Source organism: Schistocerca gregaria, chromosome 5 (genome assembly GCF_023897955.1).
Source record: "Schistocerca gregaria isolate iqSchGreg1 chromosome 5, iqSchGreg1.2, whole genome shotgun sequence".
Lineage (NCBI taxonomy): Eukaryota > Metazoa > Arthropoda > Insecta > Orthoptera > Acrididae > Schistocerca > Schistocerca gregaria.
This window is the reverse complement of record NC_064924.1, coordinates 368,006,116-368,030,762: the sequence shown is the minus strand read 5'-3', so window position 1 is coordinate 368,030,762 and position 24,647 is coordinate 368,006,116. Positions and strand designations below refer to the sequence as shown.

At 40.2% G+C, this 24,647-nt stretch overlaps 1 protein-coding gene across 1 annotated transcript in view; it reads left to right on the top strand.

Annotated features, from left to right (window-relative positions):
* The window catches only part of LOC126271931 (Down syndrome cell adhesion molecule-like protein Dscam2), a 1,166,847-nt gene that overhangs the window by 91,073 nt on the left and 1,051,127 nt on the right, over nt 1-24,647 (top strand). The window lies entirely within an intron of this gene.

Below are 24,647 nucleotides of genomic sequence, written 5' to 3'. Positions count from 1 at the left end.
TACCGTACGTACTTAAGATGATATTCTCGGAAAGCCTTTAAACTTTTTTCGGTATCGTTTTCCGTTTACTAACTACTGTACTTATCAAGGTGAAATATGCACGCAACATTGGGTCTGGGGAGTAAATGTATTAGGCAGGTGCATAAGCTCCTAGTGTTTCTCGATAACTTTAATAAATACAACATATACACTTAACAGAGAATTTAGCTACAATATATTCTCCTTCACTATTTACAAAGTTCTGGAAACGCTGAGATAATTTTTCTATTACACGACCGTAGAAATCATCAATCTAGAAGAATACGAATGGGCGTTATCGTGGAGTAGCTCCACTTCACTCAGTCTTTCTGGTCATTGCTCTTTAACTGCGTCCGCAAGACGTCTCATTCAGCAGTGATGGCTACACATCGAGGAAGCAACGTTGCTTTTTCGCCACACTCATAACATTATCTTTTGTGGAAACGCGCAGGTTTTTGTTTGGTCTCAATCATCCCTTTCTATTCCATGTGTTAGCATGAAGACACCATTTCTCGTCATCATATATGACACAGGATAGGGGTGATCCGTGTTGTTCAGGAGCCAATTGATGTCGAGCAAGCAGAAATGCACATATGGACACCCGCCGATTTTTTTGCTGTTATCTTAAACACCTAAAAAGTTCACGTCGTGTATTGTGCGTTCATCCACGATATAAAACATGATGCCGAAATTCGGAAAGCGGTGACACGGTGGAGAGCAGCTGCAAGACGAAGAGCAGCTTCCACCTGTTTTACGTCCTCGAATCGAAGTAAGAAAGGAGGCAGGGTGCAGCAGTGATGCCTGTAGTCACGTAAAATGGCGTACACCTTAGTGTTACGCAAATGCATATAGAATAAATTATTGTGAAGTTCGTACACGGGTAGAGCACTTGCTACCCTTGTTATAGTGGATTATCAACCAAGAAAGAATGCCGATTTAAGATTATAAAGTACTGAACCGAAAGCAACGTAGTAAAATTTTTTTTTACGTACATAAATCTCCCACGAAGACACTTACACTGTTTCAGATTTAATAACTAAGGAGGTATTGATGATAATCTGATACAATTGAGATTATATGGTGCGTTCATGACTAGTGTGTTTTATTCTTTTTTCTTGTTTCAGTTTTTATTTTCATTTGCCAGTAATTACACATAGATAATAAGATGCCTGGGAACTTGTCCTTGGTGCAAAGAAAGTGAACTTTGAAGTGTAATTGGAAAGCAGAAAAAGTGAAAAAATTGCAGAGACCATGGTAACCAGAGTTTGACACCTTTACATGTAGCAAAAACGAAATTACGCATAAATGTGAGAGGAAAGAAGTGTGATTGCCGCAAGAAGTGTCGATGTGGCAAATAGAAATCAGTAAGGGACGCATGAGCGGTGGAGAAATTAGCATCAACTTTCAGAAGATCCCCTAAGAAGACAGTACGTCAATCTGCGTGTGAGTCAGGTGCAAGCGAATCAAGTGTCCACTGAATTTTATAGAAACCGGAGTGGAAACTCCACAATCCAAATTTCCTCCACGTTATGAATAACAGCGAACCGGATAGGAGTCTCGAATTTTGTGAATGGATTTTCCATTATGAACTCCTGACTGATGCTATTGTTTGATCTGCTGAGGAATCAACGTTTCAATTGAATTGAACCATCAACCGCTATAAGTTTGTGTACTGGGCAGTAGAAAATCCCCATGTTTCGGAACATCGAGAAGTTAACATCCCTGGAGTATCAGTGTGTGTGTGCGATATCTGTCAGAGGACTTGTAGGGTCATTGTTTTCTTGGGGGAACAGTGACAGGTGTCAAGTACCTTAGCATTTTGCAGCAACGAGTTGGACGTATTATTCACCAACTGTTCCGAGATTAAGAATGTTTTTTTGTACTAGACGGTGCAGGTTCACATTGCCATAGTGAATTGTGGCTATTCCTGGATGGAACATTTGTTGATAGGTTGATAGGCCGTGGAGGAAGTACAGAGTTTCCACCCAGATCTCTCAGTTCAGCACCGTTATACTTTTTTAGATTCAGGCAGACGACGTCAGCGCCACAAAACTACGTATGCTGGATGACATGACAGAGATGATTGTGAATGCCTGTGAATTCATTCCAGTGGCAGCCGTAACACAAGTGAGTCCATGGGTTACGCAGCGTTGCAGACGTTGCATTGATTCCGATGGAGGGCACTTTGAACATCTTCAATGGTGAAACATCACCAATAACGTCGTGGCCCTCTATATAACTTAAACGTTCATAGTTTTTGTTATTTTTGCTCGAGCTATTCAAGTTCGGATCGTGTAAACACATTTGTGGGACCGCCTGTGTTACTATATTAGCTATATTACATGACTGTCTCCATGTGACGGTAAAATGAGACAGCGCCTTGTATTGACAGACCTTAATGCTACATTCTAAGCTGGTTCACGACGGCAGTTCAAACTACCATGAGTGACAAAGGAATCACCCATAGGCTGACACAGTCGCAGGACGATAGAAAAACGAAATTAAAGGGACACGTACAAGGCGCAGTCGCGAGCATCCATCACTATGGGGTCATGGAGTGGTTCCATTCAAAGCTAATCACCGTAAATCACCACACATGTTAAGACATATATCTCACTGGCAGATGAGACGATCAGTTTCTATTTCGCAGTGCATTCCTTATATGGTGCACAGCTGTACCCACTCTAGCACTCCCCCTCCGACTGAAACCTACATCCATACACATCATTCTTCAGGTTGCCAAAGTGTGAAAATCGCACAGTGAAACGGGCAGGCTGTAAGGAAAATGTCTCAGTTTTCCCAACCAAATCGCTGAAGCGATTCATCCGACTGGTAGTGTCAGTGCGGGCGTTATACTGCCGCAGGATGATTCGTCTGACAGCATTTCTTGGCGTTTAGACTCAATGACACGTCGCAGTTTCTGCAAACTGTTTTCACAGCGCTGCGCTTTGATTGTGTCTTCACGCTCGAGGAACTCTACGAGCTGAGATCTCTGTAGTCGAAAAAGAAGGTCATCATCACTTGTGTGTGCAGCTTTGGATTTCTTCGGGAGGTGCGGGGTGAGATATGAATTCCACTGTTGGCTTTGCCGTTTGCTCTCGGGCTGTCGAAATACTGTCGGCTGGAATCATCCCGTTCAACAATAACACTCGCACCTCCCCCTCAAAACATTGTCAATCGAACGAGGGCTACGCTTCAGAAATTTGGTTGGGAAACACTGCAGCATCTTCCGTACAGCCCGAATCTATCACTGTGTGATTTTAACATCTGTGATGACTTGTCGAAAGACAATCAGATCGTCAGTTTCAATCGGATGAGGAAATGCAAGTGTGTGTGCTGTTGTGGATCTGTCAGAAGTTGACCACGTTCTGCGAAACAGAAATTGATCGTCTCGTCTCCCAGTGGGGTAAATGTCTTTATGCGTGTGGTGATAACTTTGAAATGGAACTATTCCATGGTCCCATTGTGGCGGGTGTTCGATTTTCATTTGACTGCCCCTCATATTTTGCCTTAGGCGCCGACACATAATAGCTTACGAGAACATGACGATCAAAGTGTCGAAGCCACTTCATCAGTCCTCTCACGAGTTGTAACATCAGATGAGACGGTAGCGCAATATCTAAGCGCACGGTTTCGAGTTACTGTGCCCCGCGTTCAAACATAATTTTTAAGTTTTCTTTCCGTCGATGTCATTTAGATGTATAAGTTTGTGATATTAATATCTTTGTGATACAGTAGAAACCAATGAAATTATTGACAGAATGTATAACCTTTTCAAATCTTACTAAAAATAAATTGTATCATCACAAATCTTTTTGTCTCGTATAATTAATATTAATTAACAATATAAAGCATGTCAGTTATAGCACTTCAAATTTTCGCTGTATCCGATTTACTCATCTCGCGAGAGTCAGCAACTGTATTGATATTTAAGATAATTATCATTTATTGTACAGTCTCAGTTGCACATTTTTAATTAGACTGAATGTTTCGATGACTCAGGATCATCTCCTGATCAAACCATATTTAGTCTTACTTTATTTTAGATTTGAAGATGATCCTCACATTTCGAAACATGAATTCTATTTAATAATTTGCAACTGAGACTGAACAATATATGATACTTATCTTAAACTTTAAATTTCGCTTTGATTTTTACTTTTCTACTTCACGAGAACCAATACGTTCCCCAGGGCGACCTGTTATAAAAACATTTAAAGATAAAAACTTGGATCCTCTTGGGCTACAGGAGAAGGCACACATGTCACAATTACATTTTCTAAGGTTAATATAATTAGGAAGCGCAATGTCTTTTACGTTTATAAATACATCGCAAGCTGGGGATATTCGTGGTTCACCTCGAAATTCAAACATTTTTATGGTAGGCGCAGTCATACAGAAGCTTAGATAATTTGACATCCTAGTTTTAAGGAAGCAGTATTTCAACTATACATACACCTGAGGGACATCTACAGAGATTCCGATAAGAATATGATAGGCTCTAAAAAGAATTATATTCTTTAAAGAGTCAGATGATGGAACAAACACGGAGACTAATCCATGGAGAAACGAGCTGCGAACTATGGAATTAAATGAAGCACAATATAATGCTTCTCTGAAGAAGTTTACCAAAGAGTTGGAAAGTTTCTTCAAAGAAACTACGAGCGGAACTGTTCAAAAATTCTCAATCTCATTCTGAAATGTTTCTTTGCAATCAGAATCAACATTTCGACATGATCAGTCTGCTGAACACTTCGAACAGCGTCTTATTTCCTCGTTATATAGTAAAGAAAGAAAGAATGGTAGTTACTAGCTGGAAAATGGTTTTTGATTCTTCGTCAAGGGGAAACGATGCACCATCACCAAATGACACTTTGCCCACAGGATCCAATCTGTTCTATTTGCTGAAATGCTATCAACATGAATTCGCTTCAGGATGTTCCAGAAATCAGTCGTTAAAGATGGCATTCAAGGGCATGGAAACTTCAGGAATTTCTTCTGATTTCGCTTTCAGGAAAACTAGCAAAACTGCTAATGATCCCATTATATATAAGTTTACGTTTACCTGTTGGCCTCCCATGCACCCATTTCTCTTCTGCAACGTTGCGGAAATTGGCTACAAGACTTGGGGCAGATATCCTAATGGAGCTGAACTTCTGAATGAAAGTATCCTCATGGACAACTTTGTAGCCTGTTGCGGGGAAGACAATGAAGTAATGATCATATACTATCAGCTGAAAGGTCTGCTGCGACAGATGAAACTTCGAAAATGGGCTACGAATTCTAATATACTAAAGCGTATATTGAAAACGGGTGATCAGTCAAAGAACAAACTACATTATCAGGTATCGATTGATACGAGATTCAGTCTTGACATAAACGTTCTGTGAGTATCATACCACGTCATAATGAAGAAAATTATTCTGGAGAAAACAGCGTTCCGCAACGGTTACAGTGGCTTCCTTCTGGGTCTTCTGAGATTTTGTCTTCCTCGATCACCGTCAAATTAACGATAAAGTGCACATGACAGCAAGATTCTACGATGCTCTTGGTTTCTTTCCACCAATATCCATCACAGGAAAAATTCTCTGTCTGGACCGTGATGTAGAGGCATACAATGCGTGGCAACACTGCCTCCATAGATAGCTTCGAGATGGAAAATTTGGACTTTGTGACGCATTTTGTGATGCCTTAGAAAGAGCTTAACGAGCTGCGTTGCAAGTTTGAACTTTCGAGTTATATTCGTCTGATCGTCAATAAAAACATGGTATTTCTATGAAATGGTGGCACTTCTGTAGCGTTAGTTATCAACTGCCTTACTGAACTCACGACTTCTGAGGTCTTTCTGAAAATTTCTATATTTTCTGTCCCAAACGCAGTAAAGAATCGGCTTCGTGGCAGCATTGGGATGAACGACTGAAATCTCTGGAATGTTTGTTTCTAACGTTGTAATCAAAATTTAAAAGAGTATGGCACCACTTTAATGGCGGTATAGCCTACCACAAGCAATCCAGATGTGGTATAGCGTAGGATAATCAGCTTGGGACTCACTGGTAACTAAACCACCTGATTTTTGATGTCGACAGAAAATCTGCATCGATTCCTTTCCAGAAACACATGAGATGTACCAGCAACATTTGGCTATTAATACATGTGTATTTTCCATTGGTGAGTCAAAATATAGCTTTCACTAGAAAATATTATACATAATGCAATGGATTCTCCGTTTCGTGCATGACGTTCGGCTTTCAGAAAATGTTGATGGCGAATTTACTGCCCGTGTTTTATAACCAGAAAGACGTTATTGGATATAGAAAGCCAAAGAAATAAACTTCACGGCATAATACCATCCGGTTGTAAATAACCCTGCCTTTCCAACGAAATCTAAGAGTGAGCGTTACAACTCGTTCCTTCAGAATGGGCTTACATGACTTGGAGGGTGACTTTTCAGTACAAAGCTGAATGCACAAGAAAATAAGTCATTGCGTTTCGAGTTATTGAGAGAAAACCAGGACGGGACGGAAATGTGTGGGCCTAACTTTTTTCTAACACCTGACCAAGATAATTAGTTGGCCTGTGTAACTGGTAATGCCACTTGCGACTGACTGGGATGGGGAGGATGTGTATGATTTCAAATTTCTTCTTTATTTCTGCAATGTAATGTCTTTCGTTGTAGAAGTAATAAAAAAACGTGGAAACTACACTTGGTGTTTTGTTCGTTAATCCATGATATATTACGGACTCAGAAATCTCGCATGACTCGTGTTATTGTGTTATCTTTATGGAATCTGTTAACGTCTTTCGTGAACTTTCTTTCTGGATAGCCACCTGTGTACGCCAAGTTCGCTAAGGTTCCACAGCGGCGTCTACCTACAACGAAAAGCACAGTGGTACAAAAAGCGGAATTTTTTGCTCAGGTACTTCCAAGAAACTTCACTGTGCGGTCCGAACAGTGAAGCCGTTAGAGGCAAACCTGGCGGTGAGTTGTGAGATAAGTTGCGCAGCGGCGAGCGCTACTGTCCGGAGGAGGATCCCCCAGACAAGCAAAAACCGGGCGGGACAGCGCTCTGCCCAGCTCAGGACGGGCTAATGGAGCTCCGGCCTTCCGGTGAGGCCGCAGCGGCGTCGTCGGCGGCGGCACAACTTCGCAGCGGTTATCGGCTGGGTGCTGTGCCCTGCGCCAGCTGAGACGCCGCCGCTCTGCTCAGGAAGACGCGCCAAGGCGCCAACACAAAAACTCCCGAGCCGCAAATAAAGTAAAATTGCCACTTTTGCACAAACAAACTGGTGATAATAGCATCAGGTTCGTAGATTTCGGTTGTCTAAATTCCCGTTCATCACTAAAGCACTCTTCAAAACACAACCGCGCGGAGTGGCCGCTCGGTTTAGGGCGCCATGTCACGAACTGCGGTGCCCCTCCGGCCAGAGATTCGAGTCCACCTCGGGCATGGGTGTGTGCCTGTTGTTCTGAGCGTAAGTTAGTTTAAGTAGTATGTAAGTCTAGAGACCGATGACCTCAGCAGTTTGGTCTCTTAGGAATTTACACACACTCACACACACACACACACACACACACACACACACACACACACACATTCAAACACAGGGCCTTGTACAAAAGTAGTTACCACTTGACCTTTAAACTCCAAAGTCGCTTCACGTACTGTCTACAGGCAGCCACCATAGCTCATGGCTTGCCACGGGAATAGAATATCGGTTTAAAGAATCTATATTCTTCAAAACTCAAGTGAAAAATTTCTAATTCACATACGCTGTAAGTCTCAGTAGTGTCTCTCAGCATGTCAAAAGTCTGTTTTTAAATTTATTTTGGGAATGAGTTATGTTAAACTTTTCGGAACACATTAAATTTTATTGTTCGTAAACAGCTTCAAACTTATCATACCATATCTCAAAAACTGTTACTCTCGTAGCAATATTTTTTTCGTTAACTACCAGATTATCTCGCTCGGAGACGAATTTTCATACTACATTGCGTTTCCTGTATACTGGGTGTCAACAACGACAAACTTCAGGGACAGGTTCCTTCTACAATGCATTCGTTGAATAGGCATGAGTGCTTGTTTATCCTCGATATATAAAACAGAACTCTTCTACTGCAAGGTTTCTGCTTTCCATATTTTGGGAAGAGGTAGTATTAACCAATACAAGAAAAAAGTCTAGTAAACGTGGCATCTAAAATGCATCCCTTAAGAACTATGAGCACTTACTCACCTTTGCTCTTAAGATATGCGTTTTAGAGCCCATATTTACTAGATTTTCTTTCTTGATTTGGTCCCTAATACCTCTTCCCAAAGTATGAAAAGTAAAGAGCTTTTTCTTTTTTTGGTATACCCTGCATATGCTTCTGAAAACGCCATTTTCACTTTTTTATGCAATTGTGTGGGTACTTAACTCACAACAAATATGATGTTTAAAGTCTCTATCTCCTGCAAACATAATGCTTGAATTCTAAAATCTACATATAGTATCTTTGTTATTGCTATCTCTAAGCAGGCCAAAATCTTTTGTTAATTTTAGTTAGGGCCAGTGCTACATTGGTTGCTAAAATAGCAGAATTTTCCGGTTGTGGAAAAGTTTCTTTCTTATTATTGCCTATCTCGAAATGTATTACGTACATGAAAGAACGTCTTGGTGTCTACTCAAAATGTAATGTGTTTAAAATGCAGTATGGATCGCTATAAGAAGATGGCAGTTGGTTGATCAGTATTCCTTTGTCTCACAACAGGAAAGAGAAATCGATGAAAATAAGTTCAGAGACACAAGATTTAAGAAGCACATTAAAGTACAGTATACACTGCACGCTAGTCTGACAACGGGGTACAGAACTTAATTCAGAGAGTCAATGGAACTATCGCTGTCACTGCACGATGTGGTTGATATCAAGTCTTTGACGCACTGTGGTAACACGCCATTATTCCATGCTTCTTGGATAACTCCTTTCATATGACCCGATACCTTTTGCCAGTCTTCTGGTGCCACTTTTTCAACGGTCAGTTTTTCAACTGCCTACTTCAAAAGGTATTCCATTCGGTCCAGTATTTTTTGTTATTTTCTGTAGCAAGCTTGAGGCCAAATCAGTCCTATTGCGTTTTGAGTGACAATGATACGGAGTCAGTCTAAACACTTTGAGCCCGTATTTTTTCTGTTTCATCCATAATGGAAACAGGGCTCTTCGGCTTGCGTTGCGACACAAGTTCTAATAATTCTGATCTTCCCAGGCTACTGTCAAACCATATCCTACGTTTCTCTACCTAACAAACAATATCTTGTTTCTCCGTTGGCTTTGAACGCACCTTATCTTTTACAACCGAATGACATGGAGCGATATTCACAACAGTTACAGAGTTTTTTGTTAAGTTTTGAAGCCCACTGGAACTCAGTACAGCACTCGTGGCTGCCGCGTCGCGGTCGCGAAGAGGGGCTGTGGCAGTTCCAGATAAGTTTTATAGTCTGACGATGATTTATGGATTTGTAGTCTTAGCTTGAGGATGTCCACTATGGGCAAACGGTAGTTACTGTCATTCTGAAGAAGGTTGGGTTATCCCGACTGAAACCTAGGTATATTCTAGGTAAATGGTGCAACTGAGGCTGTTAATTATTAATAAAAAATTAATATTTACACAGTTGATGACAGGGCCGCGAAAAGCTGAAGAGGTTTAAACAAGATTTTTACCCTTACTAAGCGAACATAAATGACTTTCTTTCTACCGTAATAAGTCTCTCTCGTGTACTGAAGAAACTAAGATACCTTTGATTTCTTTCGTCCAGTAGATATTATAAAGGAAAAGAAAAAACGATGAGTTATTTTTACATACGTACTGTCTCATTCCCACAACTGTGAGTGCGCGGGTATCTATGCGTCTGTGTGTGGTCCGTATTAGCAGTGTCAACTAACAATAGTTATGTGCTTTACTACCCCGAATAGAGGCTGTTGGTGCAAGCTAGTCATAGCATGTCGATACCTTACTATTGACCTGAGAGTCTTGGAAGGCTGCCGAAATTTCAATCAATCTCTGTATACAAATGATTGTTGAAATGAACGCTGTTGAGATGAACTTCTTGTAGCACATCTAGGAATATAAAAGAGATTGGGCTAGGGGTGATGCGTTATATAATTGCCGCACAGAAGATGTGAGTTCCTTTTTTTAGCACTAAATTTTATTCCATTAAAGTATTACGTGAGTCCCACACATATACTGACTGTCGACGTATTTTGACGCCAAAAATCAATACATTGGTTAAGAAAGATGACTGATTAGTCGAAATAATGTATGAGTGTAATTGAGTGGAAAACTAAGTTTAAACCCTCCAGGTTTACAGTATTTAAAACCATTAAAAACTCCTGTTAAAGTTGCCTAACAAGTCTTCTGGGCTGACTGGCTAGTTGGTGGTATACCTGGAGATATCTCTATGTCCATGTTTAATTCAATTAAACACACAGAGTTGTTTAGAGCCTTCCTGAAATTTGTAAAAAAAGTACTCATTTGAAAAGAACTAAATGTGCTATAAAACATTTTCCTGACAATATGTTCCAAGAAACTGGGTAAATAACTAACCAGAGAACTTGGCTAATCGGGTAGTGCACAAAAAAAGAGATTTATTGAACACATATTGTGAAAAACTTGCTAAAAATTAGTTATAAAATGAAGAGAGTTCTGTTGTGTACTGATCTATAAATACTTGTTCCATTTAGAAAACAAACAAAAGAAAATAAAGAACACGACAAAGCGTTAGATATTCTGTATCTCTCATTCATTCCTGTACCTCATTTACATTACAAAGTAGAATTTCCTTCAGATTCTCAAACAGTAACTCCTATTTTCCCTCATGTATCTGTAGGATGTAAAAAAAGACGGTGAAATATAAGTAAAAATGAACAACACGACGAAAAATGTAAATAAAATATTCCCATGATGTTCGTGAATTTTTAAATGGATCCCTGTTTTAAGCAGAAATTGATATCATGTAAATGTAGATTGGTGCAGTGAATTGTATTCACTGAATATAATTCTGCTCTGATATCAAAGAATTTAGTACCGTTTTGCAAATAATTCCACTACTTTTGTAGAGGCAGCACTTTAAAACTCGTCACCACACGATTGCAAGTAATTCCTTAAAAATTCACAAGTTTACTTAACCACAACATTGGATCACTGATTGAAAGCGAGTGGCAAGTTGGGAAGAATGGTGATTCTTCTTCTGAGCGATCTGGAATAGGCTACCCTGCTCAGTGACCCGGAAGTGCGCTGGCGGCTCAAGTGACGTGAACCGTGGTGTCGCGTCGGTCTTCCTGCGGAACATTCCGGCCCCTGACGGCGTACAGGCTGCCAGCCCGCAGCGCAAGTCGTGGTGGTTCTGGAATGGTGAGGCTGTGTACTGTGCCAACACCCCGAGTATTACAAAATAACCCCCAGAGGCCTGCAAGCCCTCTGCACAGGATAGCTTCGGTAATATTTATAGATCAATGTCATTTCCTCATAATGACAAATTATACACATGGAAACACGGGGCTATATTTTATATTGTTAGTCAGCTATCGCTGGTTGAATAGTTTCGTATACAGTTATGGCATATTGGTTTATTTTTTGGAAATATTCTAGACATGCAAAAGCAGAAAGCAATTATGAACACTTACAACACAAAAAATTTCGATATCTTCTATAGCTGTCATCAAGGTAACAAAACAATAATGTATGAACTGAGTCTGTCACAGCCTGATATGGGTTTCAACGTTTTGAATCGCATATTCAAATTGGAGCTGATACGGGATTATTTAGGTCATCCGTCGTTGCCGTTCGAGCGACTGCGTGCGCAGATGAGATGGCGAACGAAGTCAAACTGACTTTTCTTAGGACTCTGTGAAAGGAGACAGCACAAGATAGCTCCGATGTCGGGATAATCAGGTAGATATACTGTTAATATAGAAATGAGACTCTGGGTCGGTTTTTGAACCGCTTTTAATGATTCTCCGCGTGTTCATATAAACATGCCGAAGAGCACAGGTAGTGGCTTATATCTTGAATCTTGTGTGAAACACAGAAAAATCAATAGATTCTCAAACCAGTTACTAGAACAAATGATCACACCGGCCTATAGCTCTGTCGTGATTAAGGTACTCACAGTAAATATGGTTTTCAGACCCAGAATCATCAAAAGAAGGAAACTACTAACCACAATTGTGATGAACATACATGCAATTGTTTCAAGCACATTTTAGTTTACTAGCTTAAATAAGTTTTCTCACTCACATAATTTCCTAATCCGGACCAATCATCGCTCGCAGAACCCGTAGAATTCAAAGTTCAGCTCGTAATTAAAAGCGCTGACCTTTATACACATGCAACAAGTTATTGTACCGGATGAAACGTTAGAAAGCGTTTAACAATGATTATTGAAATGCAATGTATAATTTGTCTTTATAACTATATAACCAAATATTGTAAACTGCGCAAAAGTGATTGTAAAAAGTAAACATGCAAATAACTGTACACAAAAGAACAGTGGTTGAAGCATGACTGTTCAGTAAGAAAATCAACTATTCATCCACTTTACAGTCATGCACAATGTTACATCTGTACATTCTTGACTCAAATGCTTGTCTAATTCTTGATTATCGCTTCACTACTTCACCAAAAGCAGTTCCAGAAATAAGTTTAGTAGTTAACCAGTATCTCCACTCCCATACGGAATGAAAGTGAAGGATGGGTTCCGACGGTGCGTTCCGGAGTAAAACAGTGTGTTTCTTGACATCTTGGGTTGTCGAGTGTTCTGCCGGATATCAACGTCGTACTTGCACGATATTTCGGTGATGAAGGTAACGAGCTATTGAAATAATGCGCAAGTACGACACTGATATCCGGAAGAACACCCGACAATCCAAGATGTCGTTAGATAGCCGGGAAAGCCTGAAGAATTACAGTGTGTTTCTTTGTAACGATAAATTAGACGTGACTCCGCTCTTTCTAAGATCATCCTCGCATTCGATAAACAAATAAAAGCTACATTTTCTTAATGGCACCATCACCAATAAAGTCTATCTTTTTTGTAACTTGCCGTATCAACCCAACCTGCATTTGTATCCAGGTAGGTGGTCACACAGTTAACAATCTATACTTGATAGTTGTCTTTTTTGTTCTTGTGGAATGAAAAATGTTAAATTTTCTTAAACGTCATTTCTTAATTTCAGGTACGTACACGGAGGGCAAAGGAATTGTGTCACTGTTATCTACAGAGAGAGAAGAAATTTTGCCCGTGTCATGGTAAGCCTCTTCAAACACAGGTACATTTCCATATGACCACTGCTTGAAGGATTACACTAGAGTCAAACTACTCTCGCAGTTCTTAAAAGTTTAAAAAGCGTCAGATAAACAGCACAGAAGTCCAGATACATTGAGATACATTCAGGGTACGCGTTTTATCTTCTATACTGAATAGATGGGGTTCCTGAAATGTGTCCATCTGAGTACTCAGAATACCCTAGACGGAGCGGTGACAAATGTTCTACGTAAATTCTTCCACGAGCAGCCAGGATGCTGAGGACGCCCCGTTCAAAGGACCTGAACGAGGCCGCAAGGAGAGCGACTTGCTTCATAAAAAGACAGTTTTTCATATGAGGGGGATTCTTGCTTAATCGCCTTACCCCAGAGAAACCGCTTTCTTTTCCTTCTGCCGTCAGCTTTGTACGAAGCGGCTCAGTGAGTTGCGAAGCAGATTAGGATATGACAATAAGGGCTTGTTAGCTAGTGCGCTCAATGGGATTGAAAGGGGTAAGGTACTGAAAATCAGAAGCATAAAGCCAGATTCTCAGTCTCACACCATCTTTGACGACTTGCGGTAGCATTTTGTGCATGTAGATGTTACACTACAGTGAAGATCTTAGCGATAGTGTCGCATTAGTCCTTTGCACATTCGTTTCTCCGTTCGACCAATCACACCCATTACTTCTGTAGTTTAGGATGAAGCGAATTATAAATAACAAATAATGTCGGAGCACAAAATGTATTATTTAGTATTGGAATTGTGGTTTAGAAAAATACTGTATTCCACAACACATAACTAACTCCTTCACACTGAAACATCAGGTGTAATAGAAATTTGGCGCCTATAATTAGTCTTAAATATTCCCGAGATGGGTGTAATTTTATCCCGGTTGTATTGAAGCACAAACGCCTAAGCGCATCTGTATCACAAGAACGCTACCGATTAACCGGGTTATTAACCGGGTTTACTCCAATATTACGCACAGCGCGAGTGCGACATGACAACCATTGTCATCAGGCAAAGAGTATTTTTTACTGCTGGATACAGCTTAACAAGTTGTTGCTGCATGGCTGCCGCTACTCGGTATGCAGCCAACTAAACAGTTGACTTAAAATGGTAAATAATAGTAAATAATATGAAAGGATCGTTCACATACTTCCAACTACGTCCACCTTCAATCTAATTGAGTGTTTTCACTTTAACCTCTTTCTGTAGAAAGTTAAATACTTATAATACGGAGACCATAATATCTGAATCAATATATTTTTGTGGAATTAAAATTTACGCAACAAATATTTATTTATTAATTTATTTTATTTTGCTTCCGATCAGCCATGATTAAAACCACAGTATAAGCTCTTTTAGTGTTGCACAGAAGTCACGTGCATTGTCGCTAGTATGCCCCACTATCGCGCTACGTCAACATTTCTCGGCCACAAACTTCAAGGGCAACGAAAACATTCCTGCAGCGTTTTAGATGGGTTGTCTCTGATCGCCCACCGTACAGGGCTGACTTCGCTCCTTCTGATTTTCATCTAATCTTTCACATGAACCCATGGCTATAATGACAACATTTTGACGAAGACAATGATCTGCAGGCCAGCGTAGTGAGTTGGCGGAAACAACAGGTGACAGTGTTCTATGGCGAGAGTATTGGGAAGTTAGTACCACTTCTAAGTTGGAGCGGCAATTATATAGAGAAGTAGCTGGAAAATGTAGCTAAACGTTGTAAATAAAACATTTTTTTTATTTTCACCGATGTTTCCATTTCGCGAACGATCGACGGTAATAAAAAAGTAATCCTAGTATATACTATCTTTTTTCTCTAGTAGACAAATGAGGTCTCCACAAACTTAACTGATGTTTATTCTATGACACTTGCCCTCACTGAACTGAATCGGTTGTTCCAGAGACAATACACATCTCAACACATACTGAGTGAACTGTCTTCAGAGATGGGAATAAAGTATTTTTCCCGCTCCTAACACATTTTGTGTACTGTAGCGCCATGAAGGTCAATCTAAGTAGTAGGTTACTTACGCAGGTTTAACATCGGTTATTTTCGTAACTACGATCTAATACATATTACGTGAACTGGACATTTCAATATTTTCGCCACAAACACTAGCGTGAGCGAGGTAAAGAAACAGCCTAAGCTACACATTCTGAACATTCTTAAAAGTGAAAAGCGTTGCTGCAAAACTTAAATGAAATCAAACGTGTAATTCTCTTCATCTAAAGAATGTTTTACTACACTTGCAGCACGTACCAATCTAGATATACAGGGAAGATATGGGCCAATTTCTTAAGACATTAACATATAGGTACGCAGTTTACATATGTAAAGATTAAATAAGTGGGGCGTTATTAGTAGTTAACATGTTCGTGGTTTTATAGCATGTTTCCATAAGAAGACAAAAATTTTATTCCTAAAACACGTCATCTGTTTGCATGAAAAATTTTAAATTTAAAATGTTATGTTTATTAGAAATCTCCATGACGCGGTACAGTCTGTCACCTGCGATTTGTCCGAAACATATTTCTTTACAAACTGCTGGTAATCATACTTCTAGTCTGTCGTTATGGAATTACTCTTATATGCATCATCTTCGTAATATTCTCCGTGATCCTGCCTCCCCTTTTCCATGCTCCAGTCAAGCAGTGGTTAGCACACTGGACTTGAATTCGGGAGGACGACGGTTCAAATCTGCGTCCGATCATCTTGATCTAGGTTTTCTACGATTTCATCAATACGCTCTATCCTTGAAACAATCCTAACTTGCACTCCTTCTCTAACGACCTCGTTTTCGACGGGACTTTAAACCCTGACCGCCCTTCTTTTCCTTTTCGTCTCAGTGCTCTTTATTTACATTATCATGTTTTGCTTCATATTTGACGTTCACAGTCCATTTTCTTTGAATATTACATCCTTGGTATCACTCACTGAAGCGTCAGCCGGCCAGTGTGACCGAGCGGTTTTAGGCGCTTCCTTTCTTTTTCGTCTCAGTGCTCTTTATTTACACTATCATTTTTTGCTTCATGTATAGTCATATTTGACGTTCACAGACCATTTTCTTTGAATATTACATCCTTGGTATCACTCACTGAAGCGTCGGCCGGCCTCTGTGACCGAGCGGTTTTAGGCGCTTCAGTCCGGAACCGCGCACCTGCTATGGTCGCAGGTTCGAATCCTGCCTCGGGCATGGATGTGTGTGATGTCCTTAGGTTAGTTAGGTTTAAGTAGTCCTAAGTGTAGGGGACTGATGACCTCAGATGTTAAGTCCCATAGTGCTTAGAGCCATTTGAACCATCTGAAGCGTCATTCAGTCATTCGTTTGAAGTTACCTCTAAGTCTGAAAACAGTGCATGTCGATTGTTCAAAAATTATTGATGATTCGTTCAGAATATAGGCTTCGACTTGTCTGCATAACAGAAGTGAGTCTGTGAAAGAAAATGCTAATCTTCGATTTAGTGAGAATTAATCTGATCAAAGCAATTTGTTGTGCCGACAACAAGTAGTACCGTTTAAACTACTATAAAACATTTGTCAGTTATAATGCCGTGTCATATAACCAACTTGGTAATTACGTAGAAATTCATTCACGGAGAAACAGTCAACAAACTAATCATCTTGTCGCTATAGTGCATGTGTTGTTTAGCGTCAGGTTCAATTTGGTATTCCAGTACGACCAGAAACAGGTGTTTCTTTAATCTGGTGCAGCTGCTGCTACTGATACAAATAACAGCTGCTTAAAACAATCAGCCACTCTAAATAAACACACTAAAACGGCTGTTAAAAATTTTTCAGTGAAAACGAAATAAACCGTCTAAATTTATCACTATACATTTCATTATTACAGAAAAATTTGTATTTGGGAAATTTTGCATTCCTTATCAATTACACTACAATGTAACTGATATCTTGTGGTAACATTATAGTTCGCATCTTTGGCAATGATAATTAGATTTTGCTGTCGCTCTTTAAATGAAACTAAATATTGAATTTTTATTAGTAAACAATCAGAGAACTTAAAAATTAAAAGTATAACAATGTGCGTGTTGTAGTGTATTAAATAATGCAAAACATACAGAGTATTGTGCTTTTTGTTTTGAAAAAAGCTCTTCTGCCAATGAGTGGTGGAAGAATCAGTTAAAAAAGAGAAAAAGTGTAATTTATAGCACGAGCGCACGAGGATATTACTGCAACTGCAAATATTTACAAAGCTGCCAATGACGAACGCAATAAATTCCGCAGTGAACATGTATATATATCCGCAACGCTGGTCCGATTATAGTGACGTAAATTCAGCTGTCATATGAAACAAATAACGCTGGCATTGAAATGGTAAAATTATATATTTATTAATTTACACACGGTTTCAATGACTTTGGCCCAGTTGTGTACAAATACCTGCCACTACAGCATTAGCAGCTTAATATACATGGGGCTTTCGTAATTTCAATTACCAAGGAACTATTTCAGTAACTATACCACATATGCGAGTGATTCTACAACGGGGTGACTAAAAACAGCAGTTCGTGACAGATTGCAGCCATATAAGAATGTGTGCCCATGACTCAAGACATTATGACAACTGATAACGAACGTCGGTAGCAAAACTGGCCCTTTCTGACCAACATCACGAAAGTTCTGCGAATACATCAGAAAAGGTACTTTTAATAGTGCAATTGCAAGCAGCTTTATTTACAGAGCCACTAGCTAAATCAACCCTACGTGTCATTTGCAGAGCTTCCATACAGTTGTTGATGTAGACTATTTACGGAAAAAGATTGGAAAATAGATATTTATTTTACTTATTATAAAACTTACATCAGTAATAAGATAAATGTCCCTTCAGTCCTACAACACATATTAAGTTCATTCCCTTCATCAAACTGCCAAACTTACAAGTGAATGGAGGATTTCACAGTGTCGAATGCAAAATGTTGAAAGTTATTGGCGTCCCGGCATCATTGGCGCAATTGTATCAACTCTACGTAACATGAAGCGCGTTATGTTTAGAACTCCTGGATAAAATAAAGACAGTGAAATATACAGCGCCCCTCGAAACCGCCCATATTTTGTGTAAAGTATTGTAACATCTCTTACATCACTAGGCCCACTACTGAGGAAACTGGAAATAGTCTGGAGTAGACCTGACTGCGTCCAACAATATAATCTCTGTCATGAAAAATGAAAACTGTAATAATAAAACAATAATAATAATGATAATAATTCAGTAGCTTAGGTAAGACCTCCAACTAAGAGAAGAAGTATTTAAATAGAGGCTTTTAGTGAAAATGTGTTGAAACAGGATGAATTCCAAGACAAGAGGGAAAGGAAACTATCACAAAGTGTTCTGAATATGGCAAAAAAAATTGAATCAATTAAAGGATACTGGAAGAAAAGGAAAGACCAACAACGCTAAAGTTTTAAACTAGAACATGGACCCTTGATTGCCTTAACCCAGCATAAAGAAGTGTATCAGTGATAATTGAGTTTAAAAATTCCTTTGTTACCATTTAAAGCAGTAGTTTAAAACAAAAAATGGTTCCGCCAAATAAAAATCGATTTAAGCAAAGTACGAAAAAAAAATATTTGAGTTTCTTTTCATTCACAGTCACAGATGTTGATTCGTCACCCTTATTTATGTTCCAAATTTCTGCATCAGCGGAAATGATGTGTTTTACAAAAGGTGGAAACTCCTAAACAGATAAGCGATGGACACACCACTTTAAAAGTGTCTTATTTCATCATTAAGGTAATAAGTTAAAAAACGGATACTTTTAGATAAATATTTATCTTATTGCATTATAGTTCCGTAATGGACTTAAGTTAATCGTGTGAAATTTAGATAGAATGCCTTAGATGACGTTGTCTCATATTAACGTACTCTTCATTGTATATTTGTGTTAGGATCACTCAAACCCTTAAGAAGCTTCATCACTTCCTTCAATCATGATTTCATTACTGATACAGCAACGCTGTTTCAAAGCGCTACAACAACTTTTAAACTGAAATAAAATTACATTTACACACCCTACTAATTCCAGTACAGTATTAGAACGGAAAAATAAATATTCAGCAACATGAAAAAGGACAGTAGTTAATTTTTTTTCTTGCTACATCGGTACTTTATGAACAAATCACAGAGTCCAAACAAATATCTAGTGATACTAAGTAAATGGCACATTACAGTTTTTGCTTTTTAGCGTACACTAAAGCACTAACTCTGTCACTGGTCCATGTCCTCATACATGTCAGATTGATACATCATCATTGACTTGATATGACGAAGATCTGCAGGAACAAAAAGTGCCTCTGAGCAATATGGGAAATAAAATAAAGATTAGGGAGCGAAATTTAAAAAAAAAGTTCAAATGGCTGTGAGCACTATGGGACTTAACAGCTCAGGTAATCAGTCCCCTAGAGCTTAGAACTACTTAAGCCTAACTAACCTAACGACATCACACACATCCATGCTCGAGGCAGGATTCGAACCTGCGACCGTAACGGTCGCACGGTTCCAGACTGTAGCGCTTAGAACCGCTCGGCCACTCTGGCCGGCGTGAAATTACAATTCAAAGTGAAAGGATATCAACGATAAGATTCGCTGATGACATTACTATCCTCGCTGCAAGTGAAGGAGAATTTCATGACCTGAATTGCCGAATGAGTACAGAATAAGGACTGAGAGTGAACGAAGAAAGACGAAAGTACTGGGGCGTAACAGAAATGAGCACAGAGAACAACTTAATACCTGAATTAGTGGTCACGAAGCACATGAAGTTAAAGAATTCTGCTATCTATGCAGCAAAATAATCCATGATGAACGGAGTAAGGAGGATATAAGCTAGACTAGCATAGACAAAGAGAGACTTACTGGTCAAGAGAAGTCTATTCGTATGAAACATAAGCCTTCATTTGAAGAAGTATTTGAGAATGTACTTTCGGAGCACAGCACTGTATGGTACTGAGACATGGATTGTGGGAAAACAGGAGCTGAGGAGAATCGAAGCATTTGAGATGTGGTGCTACAGAAGAATGTTGCAAATTAAGTGGACAGATAACGTACGGAATGGGTTCTCCGTAAAATCGACGAGGACATATGGAATGTGCTGACAAGAAGAAGGGACAGGACGATAGAACACGTGTTAAGACATTAGGGAATAACTTCTATGCAACTACAATTTGCTGCGGAGGGTACAGTCTGTAGAGAAAGACAGAGAGTGGATTATATCCAGCAAATAATTGAGGAAGCAGGTTGCAGTTGCTACTCTGAAATGAAAAGTTTTGCACAGGAGAGGAATTCGTGGTGAATCGCAACAAACCAGTCAGAAGACTGATAACAAAAAAAGGAACAGCGTTGTTTTATTCACAATATTCTATGTACTAAGGAACTTCATTAAATACCCTTTACACAAATGAACTTTCTATCCTCGATATGGTTAAATTCACGGAAAACTGCCTCATGGATAACGACTGGAGCTGAGAGCGACTCATCCTGAGCGTAGTTTTAGGCGGTTTCCCACACGCCACAAGCTAAATACCCCGCTGGTGTTCAAGTCCTCGTCTCAGACATCGCTTCGCAAACATTTAGGAAACAGTCTCACTCTTTCAGGTGAGATTTGCTGTAGACGCAGACAGACGGAGTACACAAGACACCGTCCTGGTGGGGAGGGCTGAAAAAGAGAGTGATGACTTTAATCTGTTTAAATTATAATAGTAATGTTAATAATAATCGTCATCGATAGATTCACCACGGTGTGACCTATGGCCAAGGCCATAACTACTAATATGTAATGATAGTTCTCCTTTCTCTGAGAATAGTGCTTCATTTGAGTGCATAATAATGACCACCGTGTTTCTCGAATGTTCAAATGTGTGCGAAATCTTATGGGACTTCACTGCTAAGGTCATCAGTCCCTAAGATTAAACACTACTTAATCTAAATGAGCCTAAGGACAAACACACACACCCATGCCCGAGGGAGGACTCGAACCTCCGCCGGGACCAGCCGCACAGACTATGACTGCAGCGGCCTAGACCGCTCGGCTAATCCACGCGGCGGTGTTTCTCGGTAGCTTTCACAAAATGGACGTCTGCGGTATACACTATCCTAAACCATTTGCTGCGCTTTACTTTTCTTCCAACGATACACTCAACATCACATAAAAACAATTCTTTACCATGAAAAGCATAAACGTGATAGTTATTCAAGAGCTTTCCGAAAGTTCAAAAGTATCGAATGTCTTTGCTTATCCCTATTCATTTTGAGGTGAACTAACACAAGGACCTGGAACCACAATGGCAAGAGTACCAATTTCCGTTTTCTCGTAAGTAACTTTCCTTTGCCGGATTATTTCCGCTGCATGTATCACTCTCATATTTAAATGTACGACGTGCAGGTTAAGTACGTTGCAGATACCTTTCAGTGTATAAGTCTCTAGCTCTCACTGAATTTCGTTAGCATTTTCTGTAAATGAGAACCATATCGAGTTGTTCTTCGAAAGAATACATCATTCACATTCGTTTGATTCGACCATATTAGTCTTACCTCTTCTATTAGTGTTGTACTGCGAAACCGTCGAATGCTGTTTACATGTCGATGGCACATTGGATGGATACGCCGTATTCGGCGAATATTTACTATTTGCACGATATACGAGAAAGAATTGTTAAAGCAGGTGCTTCAAAGAGTGCCGATGTTATAAGGAATACCACTCAATCCATGATAAGAAGTTTGCAGCACTGCACTGACATCAATGGTCATCACTTCGAAACACCTTCTTTGAAGAGACGTTCATGCCACTTTTGTGACCTTCGTTGACCTTCAAAGACCTTACTGCTGTACATCGTTGGAATTGTCTATATAGCCGCTATCAGAAAACAAGTACCAAACTATAGCATCCCAATTTAAAAAAAAAATGACCTTCATATCTCTGACGCGAGCACACCTAGCAACAAAAAACCAATTATGGCCCCCAGTGTCCCATGGAACATTTGTCCCACAAACTTTTCAGCTACTACCATACCTTCGGAGTCATTCTATGTGGCAATAGTTAGTGACTCACCCTGTAGAATCTCCATTACTGGTGCTGCCATCTGCCATATGTGAACAGTTCTTGCAGTTTGACGTCGAACATGGGCGGTGGTCACACTACTGTGAGTGGACCATGTAGATTACGACAGTCTCCATGGTTCCCAGAAGCTAAGAGGAACGACGATTTACCGAATATGAGTCTAGAGCCATAAACATTACACCACCACCCTGCTTGCCTCCAGTTTCAAACGTAGGAGCATATTAAATGACAGAGCCGCTCATTTGACGTTATTTTAAGCGAGGTATGTTTTCGAATTTCTCCAGCTGGGGTTCCACACAAACGCTACGTGCAAGTGGAGTAGCTTGGGTACCAGAGAGTGGTAGCCAGCTGTCAGCGCGGTATGTAAAGAAGGCTGTGCCCTCACCGCCACGCTCCCCCGGCGCACCACTCGGCGAGATGGCCGCGGCAAACACGTCCCGACAGACACAAGAAAGATGCGCGCGCCAGATAGCGCCCACCTCCGTCAGCGGTGAATGGCCGCACTGAATGAGGCGCTGATGTCCACGCGATACCGCGGAATTACTCCCCAGTACACAGCGCGCTGTCTCAGTACTCGGTCCACTCCACAGGCCGCTGCCGGCGAAGCGCACAAAGCCCACACCATCACAGCCGTCATTAACATCGATTTTTATCGGTCTCTTGGCCCGCGGCGCGCCTACTGTGGCCCCTCGTCGCGTAACTTCGCAATTTTTAATCACACAATCTGTCAAGCTGACGACTACCGTCTTTGTTTCGTCGGTGGCCCCCTCTTCTAACTCTTCCACGATCAGATCTCGCATCTCTGTCGAGTGGTGCAGAGGGGCCAGCGAAAAGAAGAACAATACAAAGGAGTAACAGTGTACTTCCACTCTTGTTCCTACCTTTCGCATACGGCATTGTTGTTGGCAGCCAGAATAAGAAGGACGAGACAGAGCTGTCTCAAGAGTAACGTGTACGAATTTTGTCTGTGTGTGGTGCCGTTTTAGATGTTCAGTGTTGATAGATATCAGATTCAAGTATGGATGGGAATCTCCCTCCCCTTACGGTACCACAACAGTGAGATACTAGGTATCAAGGCTAGTTAGGGTCTTAACATGTATCGTGAAGTCGTTAACGACTGCAGGCTAATAAAGTGTGGTGTACTGTGATAGTGAGGGACCCTGAATAATGTCTTTTCCAGTGCTCACGGAGGCTTTCCAGCAGTCTTTTTCCCGCGAACCATATTCGACTGGAACAGGAAAAGTAGGTAATGATAGTGGCACATAAAGTGCCCTCCGCCACACACCGTTGGGTGGCTTGCGGAGTATATATATATATATATATATATATATATATATATATATATATATATATATATATGTGTGTGTGTGTGTGTGTGTGTGTGTGTGTGTGTGTTTTCGAGAAGCCACCCTCAATAGTGAAAGACATGACAATGTGTTTTGACAATCAAAATTTTCATTAAGGACAAGTCGTTCCTTGATACGAAGGTCCATATGCTTCGACTTATCAAGTGACGCAATCATAAAGGCAATTTTCGTGTTAGTTGTGACGGAGAGAAGAAAAGAACAACGCAACACATAGTCCCTGATCAGAGAAAATCTCCGATCGGCCAGGGAATCGAAGCAACGCGCCTTCGGTTACCAATTAGCTGAGCTGACTGCGCAGCTGCCGAGGCGGACACATGCTCAGTCAGGGAGTTTTCACTGAAATGCGCTCAAAATATTTTTAAATTTTGGGACAATATGTTCCAGACAAATAATGAAAGCCTTGTGCATCTGCTTTTAATCATAAGCAAGAAATACGATGACTTTCTCGACATGTGTAAAGTACCTATGTCGCTGTAATCGTTTGTTCCACAACTGAAATGTCTGTCATATAGTGTAGATCTTTTACCCATTGACCTGTGAGCTATGACTGAAATTTACGTTGCTGATAGCTGTGTGGTTCAACATAGGGTTTCATCAACACTGCACATACAAATGGCTGATTAGCAAACTCACTAGCGAATAATAAAATAGCTCCGACATCGTTATATAAGTAACGACGGAGATGGTAAACCGTTATGATATTACCTGCTCGCACTGGTAAGTCATGTATCAACGCAGACTCTGAAAAGTCTCACCGTTCATCCCGTATTTCGAAAAAAAAAAAGATAGAGAGAGAGAGAGAGAGAGAGAGAGAGAGAGAGAGAGAGAGAAAGCGATACGAGACTAAGTGTGGAACGAATATTGGGAACTTTCTATTAACTCACTCTTCCATGCGGC